This window comes from Malus sylvestris, chromosome 1, assembly GCF_916048215.2.
Source record: "Malus sylvestris chromosome 1, drMalSylv7.2, whole genome shotgun sequence".
Taxonomy (NCBI): Eukaryota; Viridiplantae; Streptophyta; class Magnoliopsida; order Rosales; family Rosaceae; genus Malus; species Malus sylvestris.
In genome coordinates, this window is record NC_062260.1 from 12,776,522 (window position 1) to 12,789,703 (window position 13,182).

At 41.8% G+C, this 13,182-nt stretch overlaps 1 long non-coding RNA gene across 1 annotated transcript; it reads right to left on the reverse strand.

The window, feature by feature from the left end:
* Positions 1-387: 387 nt before the first annotated feature.
* On the reverse strand, positions 388-2,676 carry LOC126602570 (uncharacterized). Its single transcript, XR_007616166.1, has 3 exons — positions 2,040-2,676; positions 1,363-1,421; positions 388-586 (listed from the first exon to the last, which is right to left on the reverse strand). It is a non-coding gene; the product is annotated as an uncharacterized LOC126602570 (long non-coding RNA).
* Positions 2,677-13,182: the final 10,506 nt, after the last annotated feature.

The following is a 13,182-nucleotide window of genomic DNA, read 5'->3' on the forward strand; positions in this document are numbered from 1 at the left end:
GAGCTCTTGTTGAGCATATTCGAAGTACCTGCACTGTTTTCATCCATCGTTAAGTCTCAACGATGATTCATAAAGACTATGCCGCATGTATCAACCCGACCAAGACATGATACATCAACAAAGCCAACACCAAGACATATTGTGTCTACATCATATCAGCAAAGCATAAGGAGATTGAAGTCATGCAAGTCGATCCCAGACAACCTTACCAACCTCTACACTACGTCACTACCAAAGTCAACCTTCTAAAAGCTTGTCCAAGGAATTGGTATGCCTAACTATTCATATGCAATGCTTGTAGTTCTCATTTGGAAGTTCTATCAAACTTAGGGGGAGTATCTAGAAATATTTTCACTTGATCTTAATGTAATATTTTCCCTACGATTATGAGCATTTTTTGACACACCCCGTCCCGAATGAGGGTATGCTGGCCGTCACGTGAGAGTGACGTAACCATTTACACAGTTTGGAAGCTTTAAAGATACAATTACTAAGATATAACACCCGAGGGTGAATCCTACTTTTGTGAATTCTGTCAGAACACCGTTGGATTCCTCGTGGCGACCAAAGCTCTGCTAACTTGAACCTGGAGGGGCGCAAAACAAAATTGAGTGGGTCAGTAAAACAAAGTTTTTCGAAAACTTTTCATTTAAAACATTTCTAACCCCTCGCCGTAAAACCTGTGTACTTTCCCAGAAAATAGCATATATATAAACATATATGTAGGCAACAATCTCAAATCATAATCCTTTAACACTTTTCAGAAAAATATGCCATGACAAGTGTCAAAAACATAATTAGAATGCATCAATATCAATCAGGTGAAATAATAAGTCAACCGGAGACCCTACAATGGTCCTGTACGGCTGATTCTAAAGCTCAACATCCAATCCAACCGGAGTCACCTCGGTGACCTGTACGGTCTAACTCTGCACGTCACTCGGAACTACATAAGGTAGTCTGTACGATGACAGGTGTATAAATATGCTCTAGTGCTTCTCACATCAATCATCAGCGCGCATATCTAAGGTCACCCACCAGTCGGAACCCCTCTAATGGTCTGTATGACTGGCATGTCGGAACCCTCACATGGTCTGTACGACATCCACCTAGGTGCAGGTCATGAGCTTTTCAATGCAATTCATGTAAAATAACTCATCTGAATAATAATAAAACTCACCTGTGCGTCCACCGCACCAACTCACATATGTATACGCATCAATTATCAATTCATATAACTCATATCATCCATATCATTCATTTTATGCATGTATGGCATTTTAGAAACATACTTTCATTAAAACTCAATTTCTGGGAAAATTCATAGTATATAGGTATAAATAGAAAGTACTGCCCACTCACCTGGAGTTCGCCCAACAACTCCCTAGCACCACACGTCAAGGCGTCATGACGATCAGCGCCTAGAACAATAATCAAATCCAACCTCAGAAATCATGCCGATAGAATACATAACTTATATAAGACACGTCACTACGTAGTTCGATCTGAATGATCTGCAACTCATATTTCAAATCCATAACTTCTAGAGGTCCACAATATACCTCTAGGAAAACATCCTAAAATTTCATTACCATCCAACGGTCGGATCTCCGTAAATTTCCAAAACTAAGTGACGGTTAACATTCTATTTTATGAACTTACAACTTCAATTCCGGAAGATCCGTAAATCGGATTCCCAATCCGTAAGTTCCTATAATCCTCAAATATTACGTATTATAACGTGTCAAAGTTTGGTGACGATCCAACGGTCGGATCGTCAATTCACATTTTCACCTAACCACGAATCGAAACGAACTTAGATTCAATTACTCAACTTACATCCATCAATTATCAAAACTGAACCTAGAACCTTAAACACATGCTAAGAATGACATTGGCGGGCCATTGGCCACGCGCCGCCGCACGGGCCGCCGCGGGTGGCGGTTGGCCGCCCCGGCTCTCCGGAAAATTCAACTATTTCCAAAAATTACCAAAATTTGCAGATTTGAAGATCTCAATGAGTAGAGCAACTTTCATACCTGTGGCCAAGGCCAATTTGGCCTGGAAAAGCTCCAATTTCACCAAAATCCGTGCGGACCCTAGAATTGGGTGAGTTCCAATTCGACCTCCAAACTTGTTCCAACGCCCCTACTACCTATTGGGCTTTGTTCCAGGTCCTAAGGGGATGCTATGGGTTGTGGCAATTGGAAGCAATTGCTTCGGGATTGGGTGATTCGAAGCCAAAGCCGCCGCACCCCTTCTTGCGGTTTTCTCCATTTTCAAAGCCAAATCTCTCCAAATTTGAGATGGAATGGATAGAGGAAGGCTCCTAGAGTGTTTTCCATGAAGTTTCTTGAAGCAATTCACCGGAAAAACGGGTGAAAATCACCGAAAATCGGCATGGGTGCCAACCGGGTCAAAAATAGGCCAAGGGGATCCGGCCGATCCCCCGCGTCTCTCTCTCTCTCCTTTCCTCCTTTCCTCCTTCCTGGTTGGCCAGCCCTTCCTCTCTCTTCTCCTGATTCGCTGGACTCCCTCCTTTCTCTCCCGGAGCTCTGGCTCTCTCTTCTTCTGGTTGGGCAGTTTCTGCCCAATCCTAATATTCTTCTTCTTCTTCTAACGCACACACCCACACCAAAAACCTTAATTCATTTAAATTTATTTATTTTTGTTTTTCCTTACATCCAAGCCATCCATTTATTCTTCATTAAATCTGGGCCATCCAAATTTTTAATAATAGAATTTATAAAATGCCCAAACTTCAAACTTTAAAATCTTTTTCGTTATAACTTCAAATAACGAACCGTCTGTGCCCACGCGTCCGTAACGACGAGTACTACGAGGATATGTCAAGAAAACAAATCTTAGATGGCACGACATGATGATTAACCTCGAATAATGCACGTACCTCAAAGGGCATTTTTGTAAAATCCTTTATTAAAACTTTAAAAATTCTTAAAATTAGGGACGGGCTGTCACATTTTTCGCACTATGTTTTTGCTACCTAACTAGGTTTTGACGAGGCACCCATCCTGGATTGGTCATACCCTTGTGAGCTCTTCTACTTGGGTCTATAAGACGTATAGTTTTGACTTAATGCAACTTCTCACTCTTCTCCTTAGTCTATGGGTTTTTCTCCCACCTTAGGTTTTACCATAGCAAAGTTTTGTGAGTTTTACCTTTTATGTATTTCTTCCGTTGATTTGAGACTCGTATTCGCTCATTGTGTCGACGACTTCATCAACTGTACTTACTTCATCGATGAAGACCTGATGCGTCATTTGTTTGAGTATTTACACACTCAAGGGGGAGTGTTGCAGGCCTATTAGATTATGAATGTGATTGTGTAAATCCTAGTGTATCTAGAGATATCTTGGAATATTCTCTAGGATTAGATATTATCCTGTTAGAGTTGTAATTCTATTCGGGTAAGGATTTAACCTTCTCTACTACTATAAATAAAGGCACAATGGGATGAGATAACACACACCTCACAATTACACGTCTCTCTCTTTCTCCCTACTATTGCCGCACCCCGTCTCTTTGGCCTTCATAATTGTTCAGTAAATTATGCCTACAACAATATTTAGCTTCTACAAGTAGGCATAATTAACTTTCATGCTAAGAAATCTTCTTTAAAAAGAAATAAATATTTCATGCTAAGAGATAATATATTTTTGACAGTTGATTATAGCGGAAACTTCGTAGGAGTGAGCGCTTGAACATCCGTGTTACATAAGTAATTGGATCGAATCTAATCCATATATATTTCATCAAGAATCAGTTTGAGTCGTTGAAGATAATTTAACTGCCAAAGCGCGGTTGCTCGTTATTAAAATTGGCGCGCAACTTCCCAAAAGAAAAAATAGATAAACACGCGCAACTAAGGAATACAAGTGAGGGGTGACAAATGAAGCAAATAGTTTCTAAAGTGATGTGAATAATTTCGAAAGTGATGATTGTAAATAAACTACGTACTACTTATTGGTTACAAAAACCAAAAGTTAGATCCAATAAAAATACAAAACATGCTCTTTAGTTGTTTTTGCAGTTTTCGTATGTTTTAGTTTTGCCTTTCAAGTTAGGATAATGTTATCCACAAACCTATTTTTACCTTTCACACATCTTTATTCATTTTGGATCATTGATCTTCTTTAATGTTGTAAAAAGATTTTAATGAAATTTTTCCAAAAGAAAGTGAAGAAAATACCTTTATAAAGTTTTAATTGTTTGAAAGGGGAGAATTGTGAACACAAATTCAAATAATGAACTCTTTTCCATTTAGATTCATTATTTTCTAAAAGAAAAAAGTGTGAAAGTGCCAGATAATTTTTAATACAACGATATATTTATATTAATAACTCCGCCGTGTAAGTTTATCTTACATTGCCGGTCCCAAGCCCGGATAAAGGAGGAGGGGGAGGGCGTCAGGTAGTCGACAGCCGGCACTCCATGATCACGTCGAATCCTTATGAAAATGAATCCAGAACGAAATCGCGCTAAAGCTAGGGCGTCACCCGTAAGTGGCGCGTTGTGTGGCCTGAGCACAGTGATAAGTGAGCAAGGGTCGCTGTATCTCCATCGGCACCCGGATGCAGTGTTAAATGAGCAAGGGGGCTATAGAAACTTCTTTTCGAACGACTCCACTCAAAGTTGTTTGGGAGCATATGCTCCTATCAACTTTACACGGGACACACAAAAGAAGTACTTTGATCCTATTAGACGGGGAAGGGTGAAGAAGCTAGGACAGAAGAGTAGAGTTCAAGAGAGCAAAATGCGTTTAGGAACGTGGAATATAGGAACCTTGACGGGAAAATCTATGGAAGTAGTAGAAGTTATGGTGAGGAGAAGGATAAATATTATGTGCCTACAAGAAACTAAGTGGGTTGGTCGTAAGGCAAAGGATCTAGAAAACTCAGGGTTTAAACTATGGTATTCGGGCACAAATAGAACGAGAAACGGTGTTGGCATCATCGTGGACAAGACCTTGACACAAGATGTTGTAAATGTCAAGAGGGTAGGAGATAGAATCATGGCAATCAAGATTGTAATAGAACAAGAACTTATCAATGTGATTAGTGCGTACGCACCTCAAGTAGGGTTGGATACGAGTTCGAAGGAGAAATTTTGGGAAGACCTTGGAGACTTGGTGCAAGGAATTGCTCAGACGGAGAAGTTATTTATAGGAGGAGATTTAAATGGACACGTGGGCAGGGAGACAGGCAACTATGGAGGTTTTCATGGTGGCCATGGTTTTGGGGAGAGAAACGAGGATGGGGAAGCTATCTTGGATTTTGCAATGGCATATGATCTCTTCTTAGCCAACACATTCTTTAAGAAGAGAGAAGAACATGTGATCACCTACAAGAGTGGGTCGTCAAAAACACAAATAGATTTTCTTCTAATGAGGAAAGGGGATCGTATAACTTGTAAGGATTGCAAAGTTATACCAGGAGAGAGCGTGGCTAATCAACATCGCTTGTTGGTGATGGATGTACATATCAAAAGAGTGAGAAAAAAGAACAAGACTTGGAAGTGCCTAAGGACTAGATGGTGGAATCTAAAAGAAGAAAAACAAGCCATTTTCAAAGAGAAAGTAATCACCCAGTGTGTGTGGGATAGAGAGGGGGAAGCTAACCAAATGTGGGATTCCATGGCTAGTTGTATCCGAAAAGTAGCAAAAGAGGTATTAGGAGAGTCCAAGGGCTTTGCCCCACACCAAAAGGAATCTTGGTGGTGGAATGAGGAGGTACAAACAAAGGTGAAGGCTAAGAAGGAATGTTGTAAAGCCTTATACAAGGATAGGACCAATGAAAATGGTGAAAGGTATAGAAAAGCGAAGCAAGAGGCGAAGAAAGCTGTGAGAGAAGCTAAGTTAGCGGCTTATGACGATATGTATAAGCGACTAGATACCAAAGAAGGAGAGTTGGATATCTATAAACTAGCTAGAGCAAGGGAAAAGAAGACAAGGGACCTAAACCAAGTGAGGTGCATCAAGGATGAGGATGGAAAGGTTCTTGCTACAGAGAACGCGGTTAAAGACAGATGGAAAGGTTATTTTCATAATCTTTTCAATGAAGGACATGAAAGGAGTGATTCTTTAGGGGAGTTGAGTAACTCAGAAGAGTGTAGAAACTACTATTTTTATCGTAGAATCCGGAAGGAAGAAATGGTTGTAGCTTTGAAGAAGATGAAACATAGAAAAGCAGTAGGCCCAGACGATATACCAATCGAAGTGTGGAAAGTTTTGGGAGAGACAGGTATAACATGACTCACTGACCTTTTTAATAGGATTTTGAAAACGAAGAAGATGCCAAATGAGTGGCGAATGAGCACTTTGGTGCCTATCTACAAGAATAAGGGTGATGTACAAAATTGCATGAACTATAGGGGTATTAAGCTAATGAGTCATACAATGAAGCTTTGGGAGAGAGTCATTGAGCATAGATTGAGGCAAGAGACACGGGTTTCGGACAACCAATTCGGGTTCATGCCAGGGCGCTCAACCATGGAGGCAATCTATCTCTTACGAAGATTGATGGAAAGATATAGAGATGGGAAAAAGGATTTACACATGGTCTTTATAGATTTGGAAAAAGCGTATGATAGGGTCCCAAAAGACATTCTTTGGAGGATTTTAGAGAAGAAAGGAGTACGAGTAGCATATATCCAAGCTATACAGGATATGTATGAAGGAGCAAAGACTGCCGTAAGAACTCATGAAGGACAAACCGAAAGCTTTCCCATAACTGTAGGATTACATCAAGGCTCATCCTTAAGTCCTTACCTTTTTGCGTTGGTAATGGATGAGTTAACAGGACATATTCAAGATGATATTCCTTGGTGTATGCTTTTCGCAGACGATATAGTGTTGATAGATGAAACTCAGGAAGGGGTAAATGCAAAGCTTAACCTTTGGAGAGAAGTGTTGGAATCTAAAGGTCTTCGCCTAAGCCGATCAAAGACAGAATATATGGAGTGCAAGTTCAGTGCAAATGGAGGCCAAAACGAGTTAGGGGTGAGGATCGGAGATCAAGAAATACCAAAGAGCGACCGTTTTTGTTACCTAGGATCTATCTTGCAAAAGAACGGAGCACTAGATGGAGATCTCAACCATAGAATACAAGCTGGATGGATGAAGTGGAAGAGTGCATCCGGCGTGTTGTGTGACCGCCGTATGCCGCTGAAGCTCAAGGGAAAATTTTATAGGACGGCAATAAGGCCGGCGATGCTGTATGGCACAGAATGTTGGGCGGTGAAGCATCAACACGTACACAAAATGGGTGTAGCGGAGATGAGGATGCTTCGTTGGATGTGTGGGCACACGAGAAAGGATAAGATTAGGAATGAGGATATCCGGGGTAAAGTAGGAGTAGCCGAAATTGAAGGAAAGATGAGAGAAAATCGGTTACGGTGGTTTGGACATGTGCAAAGAAGGCCTACTGACGCTCCGATTAGAAGATGCGACTATAGGACAGAGGTTCAGGGCCGAAGGGGTAGAGGAAGACCTAGGAAAACTTTGGAAGAGACCCTAAGAAAAGATTTAGAGTACTTGGATCTAACGGAGGACATGACACAGGACAGAACACAATGGCGTTCTAAGATTCATATAACCGATCCCACTCAGTGACTTGGATTTTCCAAGTCTCAAACCGAGAAGTTTTCCTCACTCAGGAAATTAAGGGAACACTACCTCAACCTACATGCTCCACTCACAAAGCTTCAACATACAAGCTTCAACAAAAGAAAATTCAAAGAACTTAGCGAAGAAGGCTTTGGTGTATTTAACACAATACGTTGAAATGAAGGAAAGCTTATTTATTGATATCCTCGATAAGTTACAAATATGTACATATACTTGAGTCAAAATAAACAAACAAGAGGGAGCCTTCACAAAGGTTGCTTAGGAGAAGTCTCAGCAGTCGGTAGAGCCCTAGAAAGAGAAGGCACCGGAGGGGGATCATTCGGAGCCTCAGTACTGGACAAAACCCTAGAAGGAGGAGGCATCAGAGGTTGATCATTTGGAGCTTCATTACGCGGTACAGCCCCAGAAGACGAAGGCAATAAATGCCTTTGGAACAAACCCACAAATCTCTGATGATCAAGTAAAACCTAACCATCAGATTCCTTCATCTGGTCAAGCTTCCTCTTCATGTTTGTAGCATAGTCATGTGCGAGCCGGTGCAACTGTTTATTCTCATGCTTGAGCCCTCTAATCTCCTGTTTGAGACTCGTCACTTCAGCCGCCAATGATTCAACTTGGCGGGTTCGAGCAAATAGGCGTTGGGCCATATTAGACACAGAACCTGCACACTGAACACTGAGAGCCAGAGAATCCTTAACAGCCAACTCATCAGACCGTTTGGAAAGTAGTCTGTTATCTTTGGGAGTGAGAAGGTTCCTGGCCACTACCGCAGCGGTCATATCATTCTTCATCACGGAATCCCCAACGGTAAGAGGACCAGTAGGGGAGACGAAGGATGGGCGCCATATGTTGTCTGGAGAAGGCGGGGCTGCCTCTTCAACAAGGTTCAAGTCAAAACGACGGTCGGAGGGGCCAGACACTTTCAAAGGTGTTGAAGAGAGAATAGGTCGGACAAATCAAGATCTTAGAAGTGCAAGAATGGAGCTTCTACTGGTGGATATTCAAGTGTGCTTTGGAACTTAATGTCAGCCCCTATAAAAATCTGCACTCGACGAAGCTTCAGAAATCGAATAGGTGCCTGCTCAGAAATCGAAGAGGCGTTTGCTTTCTCAAAAGCTGGGCTGCTCAGAGACCACGAGGGTCGATCTCATAAATCGAAGAGGCGTTTGCTTTCTCAAAAGCTGGGTTGCTCAAAGACCACGAAGGCCGATCTCAGAAATCGAAGAGGCTTGCTTTCTCAAAAGCTGGGCTGCTAAGAGACCACGAGGGCAGATCTCAGAAATCGAAGAGGCACCTACTTTTCCAGCCTTGTCAGCACCTGTCACACGCACACTCAGCTTTGCGGAAATTATGGGCATTCTGTCAAAGATTTCTGGCGAAGTAGAAAGCACATGAATCGTACTGTTCAATCACCTACTTCCCACACGCAACAGTAACTCATGGGTACCACAGATAACTTTACCAAAGTTCTCTGACAAAGTTGAGACACGTGAAGCTTGCAGCTCCCGCTACATCGCTCTGACCAAGAAGGGTAAAAGAATTGCAAAGAAACAACACTAACAAAGTTTAGACACATAAATTTTGAAGGTCTAGCTACCATATTATTACCCATAAGGGTAAAGGAACAGTACCACTGCTGGATAATTGGAAAGTCCCGGTGTGTCAACCTCTGTGCTTCGTGGCAAGGTAGACTAGCAAACATGCCCAACCTTTACTCACATTCGAGAAAACACTCCCAACAGGATTGCTTGCTCCAAAATCGAAGAGGCACCGCTCTCCGAATCTCGAGAGCCAGACTCCCAACATGATTACTTTCTCAAAAATCGAAGAGAGGGTAAAGGAACAGTACCACTGCTGGATAATTGGAAAGTCCCTGTGTGTCAACCTTTGTGCTTCGTGGCAAGGTAGACTAGCAAACATGCCCAACCTTTACTCACATTCGAGAAAACACTCCCAACAGGATTGCTTGCTCCAAAATCGAAGAGGCACTGCTCTCCGAATCTCGAGAGCCAGACTCCCAACATGATTACTTTCTCAAAAATCGAAGAGAGGGTAAAGGAACAGTACCACTGCTGGATAATTGGAAAGTCCCTGTGTGTCAACCTTTGTGCTTCGTGGCAAGGTAGACTAGCAAACATGCCCAACCTTTACTCACATTCGAGAAAACACTCCCAACAAGATTGCTTGCTCCAAAATCGAAGAGGCACCGCCCTCCAAATCTCGAGAGCCAGACTCCCAACATGATTACTTTCTCAAAAATCGAAGAGAAGGTAAAGGAACAGTACCACTGCTGGATAATTGGAAAGTCCCTGTGTGTCAACCTCTGTGCTTCGTGGCAAGGTAGACTAGCAAACATGCCCAACCTTTACTCACATTCGAGAAAACACTTCCAACAAGATTGCTTGCTCCAAAATCGAAGAGGCACCGCCCTCCGAATCTCGAGAGCTAGACTCCCAACATGATTACTTTCTCAAAAATCGAAGAGACACCGCTCTCCGAATCTCGAGAGCCAGACCCCCAGCAGGATTGCTTTCTCAAAAATCGAAGAGGCATCGTTCTCCGAATCTCGAGAGCCAGACCCCCGACAGGATTGCTTGTTCGAAAACCGAAGAGGCACCACTTTCCCAACTTCAAGAGCTGGATCTCCTTGGATAAAGCTTGTCTGTAATCTTCACACGCAACATCAGCTTTCCAGATACCACAGACCACTTTTTCAAAGTGCTCTGACAGAGTTAAAACATGTGAAGATGGCAGCTCCTACTACCGTGCTATGACCAAACAGGGTAAAGGAATAACATTATTACTTGATGTTAGGGAGACTCCTATATATGTCGACCTCCATCCCTAACGGACAGGCAGACCTGCAAAAATGCTCAACCCTTTCTCTTATCTGAGAGGGCACTCCCAACGAAGCCTTTCGAAATATTCAGCTTTCTTTCCCCCCGATAATACCTCTGTAAACAAGCTATACTAGAGCAAGAATATCTCATATCATCAGGGTTAAAAGCAAGAGTATCCCATATCATGCTTTTTCCCTGTCTTTTCCTTTGGCCTTGTTCTTACCTGCAAGACAAGGAGAAAAAGAGCAATCAGTTAGCACTTGGAATCAAGCTTCCAGCCAGCAACTGACTGCCTGGAACCCCTTACCTGATTACTTACCTGGCATTGCTCTCGAGTACTCATCTTCAACATCTTATGCTTCCAGGGAATATACCGCATCTGCCTGAGGAACAAATAGGGCAAGTGAGAAGGATACAAGGAAGCATGTGGAGACAAGCGTAACAGCACACGTGCCGATACATCCACTACTCTGTCAAAAGCAAAAGTATCACATATCAGCAGGGTCGAACGTACTCTAGATTTGATGGACTTGTTTTGACCCTCAAATTCTTCAGTCAGCCTTATACTCTGGAGGAAACCAGAAAACCCTCCAGCCCGGTTCAAGAATAAGCCTGTGGAAAGTTACTTCTTCAAAAGCAAAAGTATCCCATATCATCTCTTCTCATTTTTCTTCTCTTTATCCTTCATGCTGCCTGCAAGATAGGGAGAATGTGAACAATCAGCCGGAGCTCTGATTGTTTACCTTGTCTGTCACCTCTTTCAGCAGATCCCCTAGCCCAGCGACTTGGGGGACTCCTACTACATGGTTTGTATCGCGCTTGACCAAGCCTGAAACTACAAGTAAGCTTCAAGTGAAGCTTCAAGTGAAATTGATACATTACCTTTGTGCATCTCCACCAGTTACAGATACCACCTTGGATGGAGGAAGAGTACTTCCAGAGAAGATGCCACATCTACCTATGAGACAGATAAGGCAAGTCAAGACGATACCACACTCCGGTACTTAGAAGTTTCGTGGTTACGAGATCATTCTCCCACAATATTTCCTAATGTCATTTGTACTAAATCATTCACTTGTACTCACTAAAGGAGAGCTTGAACCTATGTACTTGTGTAAACCCTTCACAATTAATGAGAACTTCTCTATTCCGTGGACGTAGCCAATCTGGGTGAACCACGTACATCTTGTGTTTGCTTTCCTATCTCTATCCATTTATATACTTATCCACACTAATGACCGGAGCAATCTAGCGAAGATCACAAAAAGTGACCGTTTTCGCTACCTAGGATCTATCTTGCAAGAGAACGGAGAAGTAGATGGAGATCTCAACCATAGAATACAAGCTGGATGGATGAAGTGTAAGAGTGCATCCGGCGTGTTGTGTGACCGTCGTAGGCCACTGAAGCTCAAGGGAAAATTTTATAGGACGGCAATAAGGCCAGCGATGTTGTATGGCACAGAATGTTGGGCGGTGAAGCATCAACACGTACACAAAATGGGTGTAGCGGAGATGCGGATGCTTCGTGGGATGTATGGGCACACGATAAAGGATAAGATTGGGAATGAGGATATTCGAGGTAAAGTAGGAGTAGCCAAAATTGAAGGAAATATGAGAGAAAATCGGTTCCAGTGGTTTGGACATGTGCAAAGAAGGCCTACTGACGCTCCGGTTCGAGTGACTACGGGACAGAGGTTCATGGCCGAAGGGGTAGAGGAAGACCTAGGAAAACTTTGGAAGAGACCCTAAGAAAAGACTTGAGTACTTAGATCTAACGGAGGACATGACACAAAACCGAGCGCAATGGCGTTCTAGGATTCATATAGCCGACCCCACTTAGTGGGAAAAGGCTTTGTTGTTGTTGTTGTTGTTGTTGTTGATATATTTATATTAAGGGGTTGAGAGATTTTGGTTAAGCCACAAAATAGGTCAATCATAATAATTTTGTATCAAACTTGTCATTCATGGAAGTTGAACCTAAAGTTTCTCAATTATAAGTGGATAAGAAATCACTAAACCGTAATGCTACGTGACCAAAAAAATTTCGAATTCTTGACCCTTTTCCATATTGTACATTTTTTATACAACATGTCATATTTTACATTTAAATTCACAAAAAAAAAAAAAAAGTTCAAATGTCTTGAGTGTCTCAGCAATTGTATCACTTTGGTATGTCTAAACAAAATTATTGAATACTCTTAGGCCCCGTTTGGAATTGTTTTTTTTTCTTTAAAAACCACTTCGCTTTAAAGTGAATGACCTAAAATTTGTCTGGTTAATATTCATAGACCAGCTTACTTTTAAAGTTTGAGCCTTTTCACAATAGCTCTTTTAAAAGTTATCATCCTCTCCGGATCCCTTCCACCAAATCCTCATAACCCATCAATCCAGACCTTTGAAATTTTATCCAACAGTTAAAAATAAGGGGTCTAATTAAAAGTTATAATAAATTTAATCATTGAATCAAATTTCAAGGGCCTTGATTGATGGGTTATAAGGACTTGGTGGAAGGGATCCGAAGAGGATCCCTTTCCTTTCAAAACCACTTTTTTTTTTGGTCAAATACAAAACCACTTTAAAAAAAATAGAAAAATATAAGAAAAACTAATTAAAATGGCTTGAAAACTTTGAATTTTAACAAAAATGACAAACATGTGTTGTAAGTGAATAGTACCAAGATTGACTTTTTAAAGTAAA